Source organism: Sciurus carolinensis, chromosome 9, assembly GCF_902686445.1.
Source record: "Sciurus carolinensis chromosome 9, mSciCar1.2, whole genome shotgun sequence".
Lineage (NCBI taxonomy): Eukaryota > Metazoa > Chordata > Mammalia > Rodentia > Sciuridae > Sciurus > Sciurus carolinensis.
The window spans coordinates 78,921,485-78,934,231 of NC_062221.1; the positions used below are offsets into that span (position 1 = coordinate 78,921,485).

At 37.7% G+C, this 12,747-nt stretch overlaps 1 pseudogene; it reads left to right on the forward strand.

The window, feature by feature from the left end:
- Positions 1-5,678: 5,678 nt before the first annotated feature.
- LOC124993669 (mesoderm-specific transcript homolog protein-like) lies at positions 5,679-11,120 on the forward strand (annotated as a pseudogene).
- The last annotated feature ends 1,627 nt before the right edge of the window (positions 11,121-12,747 follow it).

The following is a 12,747-nucleotide window of genomic DNA, read 5'->3' on the forward strand; positions in this document are numbered from 1 at the left end:
AAAGGCAAAGAAAGATTGAAATATTGCTCCATACTAAAGGAAACTAATGACATGGCAACTAAATGTAATGTGTGATCTTGGATTAGATCCTGAACCAGAAGTGATCTTGTTCCTATAAAAAATAATATTGGTACAACTGGAATACTTTGAATAAAGTCTGTAGATTATAGTATTGATTCAACGTTAATTTTCTGGTTTTGGTAATTATACTATGGTTAGATATGAAAATGTCCTTGTTTTAGTAAATAAACACTGATATACATAAGGATAATTCAGTCTCAAATGTTTCATAATATGTATGTGCAAAGAGAATAATAAAGCAAACATGAAAATAGTAATAATGAAGGAATCTAAATAAAGGGTAGATATGAAGTATTAGTACTATTCTTACAACTTTCCTGATTTTGTTCAACACACTTGAACAACTTTCTCTGTTTTCCTTATTTTGAACAAAAGTCATTATAATCAGAACCCCCGAAAGATAGTGAAACCAGCCTGAATAGTTGTGTGGGGTTTTATTTTGTTTTGTTTTTCAGTTAAACAAGTGCAAGCAACAGAACACACAGTGGGATTTATTTAGGGCTGAACTTACCAGGTGAATATGCTAGAGAACAGAAGAGCAAGGGAAGAGGAGTGTGAACACAAGTGTGTAGTAATAATTACTGTCCCTGAAATCAAGTAAAATATCAAGTTACAAGAATGTGAAGGACAATGAAATGTATTAGAAGTTTTAAAGTCTAGTTGAGGGGCCGGGGATGTGGCTCAGTGTTACGAGTTCTTGACTAGCATGCTTGAGGCCCTGAGTTTGGTCCCCAGAAATGCACACACCACACAAAAATCTAATTGAGATTAAAAGATTGCAGGTAATAGACAGAGGTGATGAGTTAGAAAGAGAAAATGGTGCTTAAAATTGAGATTATGGGTAAATTAAAGTTATAACATTCGGAGCATGAAAACAGGTGATCAACTAGAGTAGTTGCTAAGATGATTGGAGGCAATGTCAAGGAACTAAAAAGCCAGGGATTGAAAGTATAATCTTAGTCACTACTGAAATTACCAAGTATAAAAAGAGTGTTTAGAAGAATGTGACCATGAGCAAGGAGCTAAAATCTTCAATACAAAAGGAGAACATGAATAGTGAGTTCATAGATGACTTTAATAAGGAGAGGGAGTCAGAGACACAGTTTTCTGATATAAATTTCAAAACAAGTTTTAGGAGAAAGTCAAACAACAGACAGGACCCAATGATATACTAGTTACTATAGCTGCATGAAAAATCACCCCAAACCTTAGTGATTAAGAACAAGAGTTCACTGTTTCTCATGGTTTCCATGGATCAGGAATTTGGGAGCAGCTCAGGTGGGTAGTTCTGGTTCACTATCTTTCATGAGGTCCCTCTCCCTGATGCCCCCATCCCCTGCAATCATGTAGGGCTCCAGTCATCAGGACTGACTAGAGCTGGAGGATCCATTTCCAGGGTATTGGCTACTGGTTTGAGGACACAGTTCCTTCCCACTCTAGGCTTCTCCACAAAACTGCTTGGGTCCTCCTGGAATGGCAATGGCTTTCCATAGAGCATATGACAAAGAGCAAAAGACAAAGGAGAAGGCTACAGTGCCTTTTATGACCTAACATCGGAAGTTAGACACTGTCACACTACATTCTACTGGAATCAAACCGTCAGCTCTGATTCACTGAAAGAGGCAACTGTACAGGGCATGAATACCAGAAACCAAGATCCCTGGAGACTTTCTGAGAGGAAAGTTGTCCAGGTATTATGATGATGCTGAGCAAAATGATAGTTTGAGTGGTATTCAGAGAAAGCAGTATCCTTGGGTGAAAGTCAGGTTTTAGTAAGAGCAAAATGAATAGAGACTTTAGAAAAATTCTAAAGAAAACCAAAAGTCTTTAGAACATAAGGGATTTTTATTAATGTTCAATCTTGAGTTCCACAGCACACTGAAAAGGAGTTTGGGAGATGGGGACAGAGATGACAGTGAAGATCATGAGTTGAGGAAACACATCATGCTGTCAGAAATACATATTGTCCTGGGGTCACTTATTTATTCTATTCCATTGAGGCCTGCAGACCAGTTTAGGAATGGAATGTCACTTTTTGTCCCTTCACTAAGTGAAATTTCCCTGAAGTATAGTTCTCTAACTTACATTTTATTACTAAAGTTTTAAGGAGTTTAGAAACTTTAATTTTTCAATTTTTTTTTTAACGTTCAGTATGACTGGTTTTGGTCCAGATCCTTAGAAAATGCCACTATTAATTTTTACCCACCTATTTCTAGTTCTGCTACTCATAAATAGTGGGCTAATATATTTGTACATATATATCTTGTCTACTTTTGTTTCTTCCTGAAACCCATTAAAACTACAATGGAAGGAATTGTAGACAGACAGGGAGGATAAGAGGGGAGATAAAAGTAAGGAAATTTTGTAAGCTAAAAAGCAGTTGAACAAGTGACAACTGATTTATAAGATTGAGAGAACCAAGCCCCAAATTGACCAGGAGGAAACCTGAAGACCCACCTGATTTGTATGAGTCCTCAAAACGCATGGGGACTAGCAACACCAAAATATTTCTGGAACTGGTGATAAATAAAGATACGAGGGACAGGGATAAAGAGTAGCTAAAGCATGGAGGACTAGGGTCAAAGCTGTATGAGAAGCAGTTCTATCTCTAGACATCTCCTTCCCTCCAGGCTGCTAGGCAACAGCATCATTTTTCAGATGTACAGTATCTAGGAAAATTTACTACCCACCCTATTTGAGAAACAAGCATTCAGAGAGAAACCAATAAAGACAAAATATGGGATGAGAAAAAAGAAAAGAAAGAAAAGCAGAAAATGGAAGCAGGAGAGGAATGAAGGGAATTCCCAAGAGACTGCTGAAGGCAGATCCCAGAACGACAGCTGTGGGCTAGACACAGAAGGCAAGCAGTTCAGACGGGAACAGGGCAACCAAGAGGCAAACTGACTGAGCACTGTCATCACCAAGATCCCTGCTGTCATTTATCTTTTTCATGGAGGAAAAAACATTCTACCATGAACCATGCTGATTCTTTTCTGTATTTAGCTTGTGAATTTCCCATCCTGCCTTTGTGCTCTGCTGCTTAACCCCATAGATTTCTGCTTTGAAATTACTCCTGAGAGCGGGAGAAGGTTTAGAAGCAGACATCCACCCTCTCTGACCATATTTTTTACCAAATGTCTGGAATCTGGTCAGGTGCTCACACAAAATGAGCTCTGTTTTTCGGGACTCTCTCAGGTCCTGGCCCACTGACTTACCTATAAATGGCTCATAAATTCTCGGGCAACCTGAAGTCAGATCATGACCCACAGACTGATCATATTATGCTATTCTGAAAGTCTTTATCTGATAGTGGCAACATCCACCTTTCCTTAAACAGGATGTTAGGTGCTCGCTCCTCAGTTTTTTTTTTTTAAACTAAGGATATATTTATAAGTTAAAATAGGTTACTGATTAATACAAATGTCAGAGTGATGTTTGTCTTAGGGGAGAGGAAGATGGATACAATTGGGGAGGAACACACAGAGGGCTTCTATGTTTCTCCAATGTTCTATTTCTTAGACTGAGTAATGGGTACATACATATATATGGGTTTTTAAATTGTTCATGCAAATGCTCTGTATTTTCCAGTATACATGATACATACCATGATATTTTAAAGAAAAATAATAATTAACAAAAGTAAGGGTCTTTTTTATTTAAGTGTTCCTTTTTGAACATCAGATTGATGCTTTTGTGATGATTTGATTAGTTTTTGTAAAGTGAGAGTGGCAGGAATATATTTATAATCTATTAGGAAAAAGACAATAGAGAAAAAGAGGTTGAAGATAAATTGGACAGAAAGAGAGGTAAAATTTCCTGGCATAGTGGAATGACATCCACTGGACACAATAAACTTTAGAATTGGTAAAATAAGGATATGAGTGAAGGAGCTAAAAAGAGAAAGTGGAAACAGAGTTCCTAGGTCATTTGCTAAGGCTACTCGGTGTCTGGATTCACATTTCATTAAGCTGTGAATTATTTAAATCCACCTTGAGTCAATTTCTGAAAAGAGATGCCTTATATTATCTAAGGTAGCATTTAAACCTATGGTGTTAAATAAATAAACATACCTAACTTGACCTGCCATCTCTCTCACCCCTTTCCTATCCCTTTGCCTCAAAGATATCCATGAACCTCTTAATTTTGGCATTGCCATTTCAAATAGACAAGCTTTGCCTTTGCAAAGATATGAATAAATGTTTTCTGATAGACTATTGATAGTGTAATTGAATTCAGAGATCACTAAACATATTGAGACAATGTTTTCTTTATTCAAGATTCTTCCTGGAAATCAGACATTTTTAGAAGGTATTTTATCTATTTCATTGCATTTAACAGGCTACGAGAGTACTATTTAATAAAAATCTCCAGCAAGATCATTAGCAATTTAGCAGTTATAATTCATGGGCAAGTGTTAAGTCTGTCTACTAAAGACAAGAATAGAAATTGTGTTCATTGTAATTAGAAACTCATGCTAAAAATAAAGTGTAAAATGTGTAGTTTTTTTTTTTTTTTTTGTGTGTGTGTGTGTGTGTGTAGCTATGTTTGTTGGAAAGTGGAGAAGGGAATACAATTATCAATGAGACTCTTACCTTGAATCTCACAACTGTGCATTTAAAAATAAGTACAATCCCCTGGAAAAGAGTATCTATCTGTGATTCAGATCCTAGAACATAAAAAGACTCTGGATAAAAAGATGAGGACCTGAATTTTCGATTTTGTAAAATTAGAAGTAGTTATCTCTTTTGCAGTACTGGAATTTGAACACAGGAGTGCTCTACCTTGGAACTACTTCCCCATTTTATTTTTTAGTTTGAGAAAGGATCTCCTCAAGTTTCCCAGGGTGGCCTCGAACTTAACTTGAATCCTCTGCCTTGTAAGCAGCTGGGATTGCAGACGTGAGTCACAGTACTTGGCAGAATAGATGTCTTTTCTTTTTTTGGTACCAGGGATTGAACCCAGGGGTACTTACCCACCAAGACACATCCCCAGCTCTTTTATATATTTTCTTAGAGACAGGGTCTTGTTGAGTTGCTTAAGGCCCCACTGAGTTGCTGAGACTGGCTTTGAACTTGAGATCCTCCTGCCTCAGCCTCCCAAATTGTTGGGATTACAGGTGTGTGGTGCCCTGCTGAGTAGATGTCTTAATGAAGAAATACTATATTTTTATCATTAGAATTATTAGTATTATTATTTTTTGGTGCTGGGGATCAAACCCAGAGCATTGTGCATGCTAGGCAAGCATTTTACCATTGAGCAACATCCATAGCCCTAAATGCTTTGCTATTAACATATCACTTGAAGGCCTTCTTTTCACAAGCACCTCTCAGAACAAGAAGCTCCTCTGACCTATGCAACATGGCTGGAAAAATCATAGTAGTCACTTCTGTCAGCGAGAATTTCTGTGGAAGAAATGAAAGTGGAATTTCTTCAGTTGCATTCCTGAGAAGCACAGCCTGAGACTTATTGAAGTAGTGCTGCTCTGGTGAAATTCACAAGGCAGTGAGGGAAGTAGGAGAGGAGAGAAGTAGAAGATATTCTGTTGTGGATGCCTTGGAAATTTACCATCAGCTGGATCCCATGGGAAGCTCTGGAGCATGAATGTCATCACAGACTTGTTTCACCTTGAAGCAAGAAGACTGGTCTTTGATATCTTCCTATTGACGTGAGTGGGTGATGTGGGTGGAGCGACACAGCATAAGTTTCCAGGCACTGTCAAATGTGGCAGCCCCTGTTAGTCAAGGGCATGTTTCAGTACAAATGTGCTATTGAGTCCTTAGCAGCCCACATTCAGGAGGAGGATGGGTGAACTGGCCTGGTAAAAAGAATAAGACAGTCCAGGTGTGATGGTGCACACCTGTAATCCCAGCCGCTCTGGAGACTGAGGCAGGAGGATCAAGAGTTCAAAGTCAGCCTCAGCAAAAGCAAGGTGCTGAGCAACTCAGTGAGATTCTGTCTCTAAATAAAATACAAAATAGGGCTGGGGATGTGGCTCAGTGGTTGAGTGCCCCTGATTTCAATCCCAGGTACCCATCACTCCCACCCACCCATCACCTCCCCTGACCCCACCTGCCAAAAAAAATATAAAAAAGAGAGAGAATAAGACCAGTTCACCAACAGGACTGCTACAAAAAATATTTTTGTATTCTCTTTCCTTTTAACCTAATACTTCCCCATTTACTTTAGTTCATATTTTGACTCAAGAACATTTTTGGTAATACTCTTTTGTATTTTAAAAATAAAACCAATATACCTTTTCATTTAGCATCTGGATTCATTATTACTTAAATATTATTTTTAAGAAAACTTTGAAAAAGCAGCATAAAAAGGTTAAAATACTTTTTATGGAAGTCTTCAACTGAAATAAAGTGTGTTCTTCAGTGGTCAAGGGAAAAGTTTTTGGATAAAGTAAAAGTGGATTTAAAATCTGGCTCCAATGCTCACTAGCTCCAGGATTGATGAGAATTACCTTATGAACTTCACTTGCTTCTTCATCTCAATGAAATATGTTTTTTTTTTCTTCAGTTACCTTTAACATTTTTGTTTATGATTGTTTTTCAGCAAGTAGATTATAATGTGCCTTGGTGTGGCTTTGCTGTGTGTGTATGTGCTTATCCTGAGCTTCTCTGATCTTGGCTCCATGGGCCTTTAATTTTCATCAGATCTTTATTTCTTTCCTGATATTTCTTCATATATTGTTCTGTCTTTCCTACTTGAACAACAATGATCTGTATTTTAGACTAACAATAGTTATTATCCTACAGGCCACTGAGGCTCTGTTCAGTTTTTTTTTCCTATTCCTTTTTCTTTCTATGCATTTTTGGAAATAGATCCTATTGCTTTCTCTTCAAGCTCATTGTCTTTCCTTTGCAGTATTTAATCTTCTATTAATGCTTTCTAGGGAAATTTCAATTTCTGCTTTGTACTTTTAATCTCTAGAATTCCCATTAAGTTCTTTTTCCTGTCTTCCATTTCTCATTATGTTCTCTCCTGAGCATAAAGAGTACATTAACAATAGTTTTTTTCAGTACCTTGTCTACTAATTCCATCAACTTTATCATTTTTGGAATTACTTTGATTGGCTAATTTTTCTTCCAGCTGTAGTTGGCAATATCCTATGACATTGTGAATTTCAGTTTTTTGCTTTGTTTTGGTTTGGTTTTGGTTTTTTTGGTAGAGGAGATTGAATCCAGGGGCACTGGAAAAGCCACATCCCTAAACCTTTTACATATTTTTTCTAAAAATAGGGTCTCACTAAATTGCTCAGGGCCTCACCAAGTTGCTGAGGCTGGCATTGAACTCGCAATCCTCCTACCTCAGCCTCCTGAGCCACTGGGATTACAGGCGTGCACTACTGTGCCCAGCAGAATTTTATAATTTTGAATACTGTATTTTGTTACTTTCCATGAAAGTATTTTGAAACTTTTCTAAGAAATAATCACTTACAGATTAGTTCAGAGTAGCATCAATTCTAAGGCATGGCTCTTCTGTTATCACTACTGAATGTTCCTTGTATCCAACAAGGATTCTCTCCTCTGACTGATAGAGATTCAAGTTTATTAATCCTCACAAAAAAAAAAATCCATGAAATGATACCACAGAGATAGTGGTATTCCAATATGCATTCTTTTTTTTCTCCAAAATTTTATTGCATGTGAAATGGGGTTCTTGCATATGTCATCCAATGCTTGATTTTCTTTCTTTCTGTTCTTTTTTTTTTTTTTTTTTTTGGTGCTGGGAATGAAACCCAGGGCCTTATACATGCTCTACCACTGAGCTGTACCATCAGTCCTTCAATGTCTGATTTTTATAAATATTTTAATGCCATCTTTATTACACAGAGATGGAATTTGATAGTTTATACATGCATTTTTTTCTAACTTACAAAATTTCAGCTCAAATATAAGGAAAAGTACTTTGTCATACCATAATATGTAATTCGATGTGTAAATATGCAGACACTTCTAAAAAGAAAACATAAATGAGTGCTTAGATGCTTATGTCTATAGTTAGACTTATTGAGAACTTAACACTCAATGCAAAACTGGTGTGTTGACTTCACAGAAGAAGATCTACAAGCAATCAACAAACATATGGAAAAATGTTCAACATCTCTAGTAATAAGAGAAATGAAAATCAAAACCACCCTAAGATTCCATCTCACCCCAATTAGAATGGCGATTATCAAGAATACAAGCAACAACAGGTGTTGGCAAGATGTGGGGAAAAAGGTACACTCATACATTGCTGGTGGGGCTGCAAATTAGTGCAGCCACTCTGGAAAGCAGTGTGGAGACTCCTTAGAAAACTTGGAATGGAACCACCATTTGACCCAGCTATCCCACTCCTTGGCCTATACCCAAAGGACTTAAAATCAGCATATTACAGAGATACAGCCACATCAATGTTCATAGCTGCTCAGTTCACAATAGCCAGATTGTGCAACCAACCTAGATGTCCTTCAATTGATGAATGGATAAAGAAACTGTGGTATATATATACAATGGAATATTACTCAGCCATAAAGAATGATAAAATTATGGCATTTGCAGGCAAATGGATGAAATTGGAGAATATCATGCTAAGTGAGATAAGCCAATCTCAAAAAACCAAAAGATGAATGATATCACTAATAAGTGGATGATGACACATAATGGGGGGTGGGAGGGGTTAGTGTTAGGGTTAGAGTTAGGGTTAGGGATTGGGGCAAGAATGGAGGAAGGAAGGACTGTATAGAGGGAAAAGAGGGGTGGGAGGGGTGGGGGGGAGGGAAAAAATAACAGAATGAATCAAACAACATTACCCTATGTAAATTTATGATTACACAAATGGTATGCCTTTACATCATGTACAAACAGAGAAACAACATGTATCCCATTTGTTTACAATAATAAAAAAAAAAACTGGTGTGTTGAAAGACAACCCAAAAATACATGAGTCGTGATCAAGGACATCATTTCCCAAAATGGTGAACAACTCTTGAATAAGTTCCCCCAGGAAACAACATACAATATTCACTTAATATACATACCATTTATTTTCCTGAAAATTCAGTGTATATTAACGCCCTGTAAAAAATACATGTAAAAAAAGGGTTATAGGCACAGATAATTGAAAAACAAGTGTTTAACTTATAAGAATGTCTTATAGGACATGTGAAATTTACGGAGGGTACAGGGTGATTCTTCATTCCTTCATATTTCAAAATATCTACCATCTCTGGCCCTGACCATTAAATATCACTGGCAAAGAGACCCCCATCCAACAACATATACATGCACACCCTCATTGTTCATTTTTTCAAACCCTCATAAATTTCCAAAATGTTCCTTGAGTGATGTCACCAATGTTGAGAAACCCCAAACTTTATCTTGGTACATGGTTGCTTGGAATAAAGGCTACATTTTCTAATTTCCTTTTCAGATAGGTATGATCTTGTTACTAAGTACTGGTCAATGGTATGTTAGTAGAAATGTCTTTAAAGGGAAAGAACTTTTTTTTTCCTGTTTTCTTCTCTGCATGGCTGGAAAGTGGTATGTAGGTTTGATGGAAGACTTAGCAACCACCTTAGACTTGATAAGGTCCAGGACTTGCTACCCCCCAATTTTTTTTTAAGCAGAAAGGATTTGAGAAAACCATAGAAACGGGAAGATCTTTCAAACCTTTTCTTACCCTTTTTCACTGAAGCAGGTCATACAATCTTAGAAGGGCACATTAGAAGAGTCTCAGGTGCTCTCCCTGAATCTGCAGGAAAAGAGCAAGCAGCCTTATCTCTGAAGGCAGAGGGTCATAGAGACAACACTGAACAAATGAATTGTTAAGTTTCCCCTCGTTTATTCCAGTTAGATCATAACATATATCCACCTAATATCAAACCTAACATAAAAAGTCATGTTTTAACTGTTTCTTCATGTATTTTCCCGACCGCCACCTTTGGTACTGGGCATTGAACCCAGAGGTGTTTCCCAGTGAGATTCATTCCACAGCCCTTTTTAATTTTTTTAAAAATTTTTTGAGCACATGCGTGCCCAGTTCCCCCCAGACATGGAGTCCTGTAGCCCAGGTCTTACCTGAGTCAGGATGAGGGAGTTGGTGGATCCACGTGGGGCTACTGGCTGTGCCCCTGCTTGCTGTGTACCTGCACATCCCACCCCCTCAGCTCTCCCCTGCTCTGCACTCATGGAAGACTTCTGGCAAGTTTTTCACCTACAAGGGACTGTGCATCTTCTACCAGGACTCTGTGGGTGTAGTTGGCTGTCCTGAGATAGTTGTGATTTTACATGGCTTTCCAACTTCCAGCTATGACTGGTACAAGATTTGGGAAGGTCTGACCCTGAGGTTTCATCGAGTGATTGCCCTTGACTTCTTAGGTTTTGGCTTCAGTGACAAACCGAGACCACACCAATATTCCATATTTGAGCAGGCCAGCATCGTGGAGGCGCTTTTGCGCCATCTAGGACTCCAGAACTGCAGGATCAACCTGTTGTCTCATGACTTTGGGGACATTGTTGCTCAGGAGCAAAATCAATCGGGCCGGTTTACCATAGTCTTTGCCTGTCAAATGGAGGTATCTTTCCTGAGACTCATCGTCCTCTCCTTCTCTAAAAGCTACTTAAAGATGGAGGCGTGCTGTCACCCATCCTCACGAGGTTGTTGAACTTCTTTGTATTTTCTTGAGTTCTTACCCACGTCTTTGGACCATACACTCGACCCTCTGAGAGCAAGCTGTGGGATATGTGGGCAGGGATCCAAAACAATGACGGGAACTTTGTCATTGACAGTCTCTTACAGTACATCAATCAGAGGAAGAAGATTAGAAGACGCTGGATGGGAGCTCTCGACTCTATAACCATTCCCATTCATTTTATCTATGGCCATTGGATCCTATAAATCCCTATCCAGAGTTTTTGGAGCTGTACAGGAAAACGCTGCCACGGTCCACTGTGTCAATTCTGGATGACTACAGTAGCCTCTACCCACAGCTAGAGGATCCCATGGGATTCTTGAATGCATATATGGGCTTCATCAACTCCTTCTGAGCTGGAAAATAGCTTCCCTGTATTATCTACCCCACTCCCGTAACTGTTGTGTATTCCACTTAGGAAGAAATGCCCAAAAGAGGTCCTGGCAATCAGAACTATTCTCTCACAAAAGTCCACTTTACTCACATTGTTGGAACAGAATATAGAAAAAAGGCAGCAGAAACTCTGACAAAATAGTCCACCTCATTCCTATGTCATCTAAGTATAGGGACTTGTCTTTGTGTTATTAGGAAATTCTGCTGAGCATGACTTCTCATGGATGCATAACGATAGGCATTAGACATTCTTTTGCTTAAAAGACTTTTCAACACTTCTGTGAACTTTCCTGAAATATCTGAAAGTGCTAATTTCTGGCCCAACCCCAGTTGGAATTCCACAGTAAAGAATGAGGAGTGGGGTCTGTTACCTCTCCTTGAATGGCTTGAAGGGTACATGGTTTTTAAAATTCTCTAAGCAACATAGCTTAAGTGAGTGAATCTCCCTTGTCACACTTTGGATTAGTTTCATCAGCTGTTTCAAATTATAGACATTTTGTTAAAATATTTGTTTAAGTAACACAGTACTTTAAAGTATGGCGTAAGAATATGATTTACCTACACATTGTATATAGTTATAAGGATACTAAACTGGCAGACCCTTACCCTGCCATAGTAGTGAATCTTATTAAACATGTATTTTTTGAGTAAACTGAACTAAATCCAAATTATTTACAGAATTTCCTAAAATCACAGACATTAAGAACCAATTGCTTCTGTGCCAGAGATTTACTGTTATTAGCTGGAAAGATCAATTCTAACAGCAAATAATATCTGTCTACTCATAACTCAGTGCTTAGAAGCATGTCCCTCCTGGGTTGAAGTGTATGGAGGGGACCATTGTATACTCCACGTTACCTTGCTGAAGTACACTGACTCCTCTTGTGATGGTTGCTTACCTTCCCACTGGCTGTCCCAGAGAGGCTATCTCATGCAGCTCAGCAGTTCCTGTACTTAGCAGACAGGATAGTTCCCAGATTCTTTAAGAACAAATTCTCAAAGACCTATGAACAAATGGTGCTGAATAGTTTTTTTTTAAGCCACAGTTTCATTGTCTTAGTCAAAGTAGAATTATTAAGTGATTAATTTTAAATTCATTTCTTAAAAATTAGGAACTTCAAGTATAACAACTTTGAAACTGGAATAAGTGTTTATTTTCTATTAAAAAAATGAATTGTGACAAAAAAATTTTTTGAGACAGGGTCTTTGCTTATTTGCTTAGGGGCTTGCTAAATTGCTAAGGCTAGCCTTGAATTTGGACTCCTGTCTCAGTCTCTCAAGTCATTGGTATTACAGGTGTGAATCACTGCACCCAGCTTCTTGTTTGCTTTTGAAGCTTCTCTTGCTATGTAAAACTTATATTAATTATATTTGGTTTCTTTCTTGCTAATTTGTCTTTTATTATATGGGCTATAACCATAAACCTATGATGAGCAGAGAAAAATTATGTTTATATTTAATTATATATAATTACATATATAATATATATATATATATATATATATATATATATATATATATATATATATATAAAACAAAGTCTAGAGAATGGAAGACATGTTGAGGATAAAGAGGAACAAACGAATATC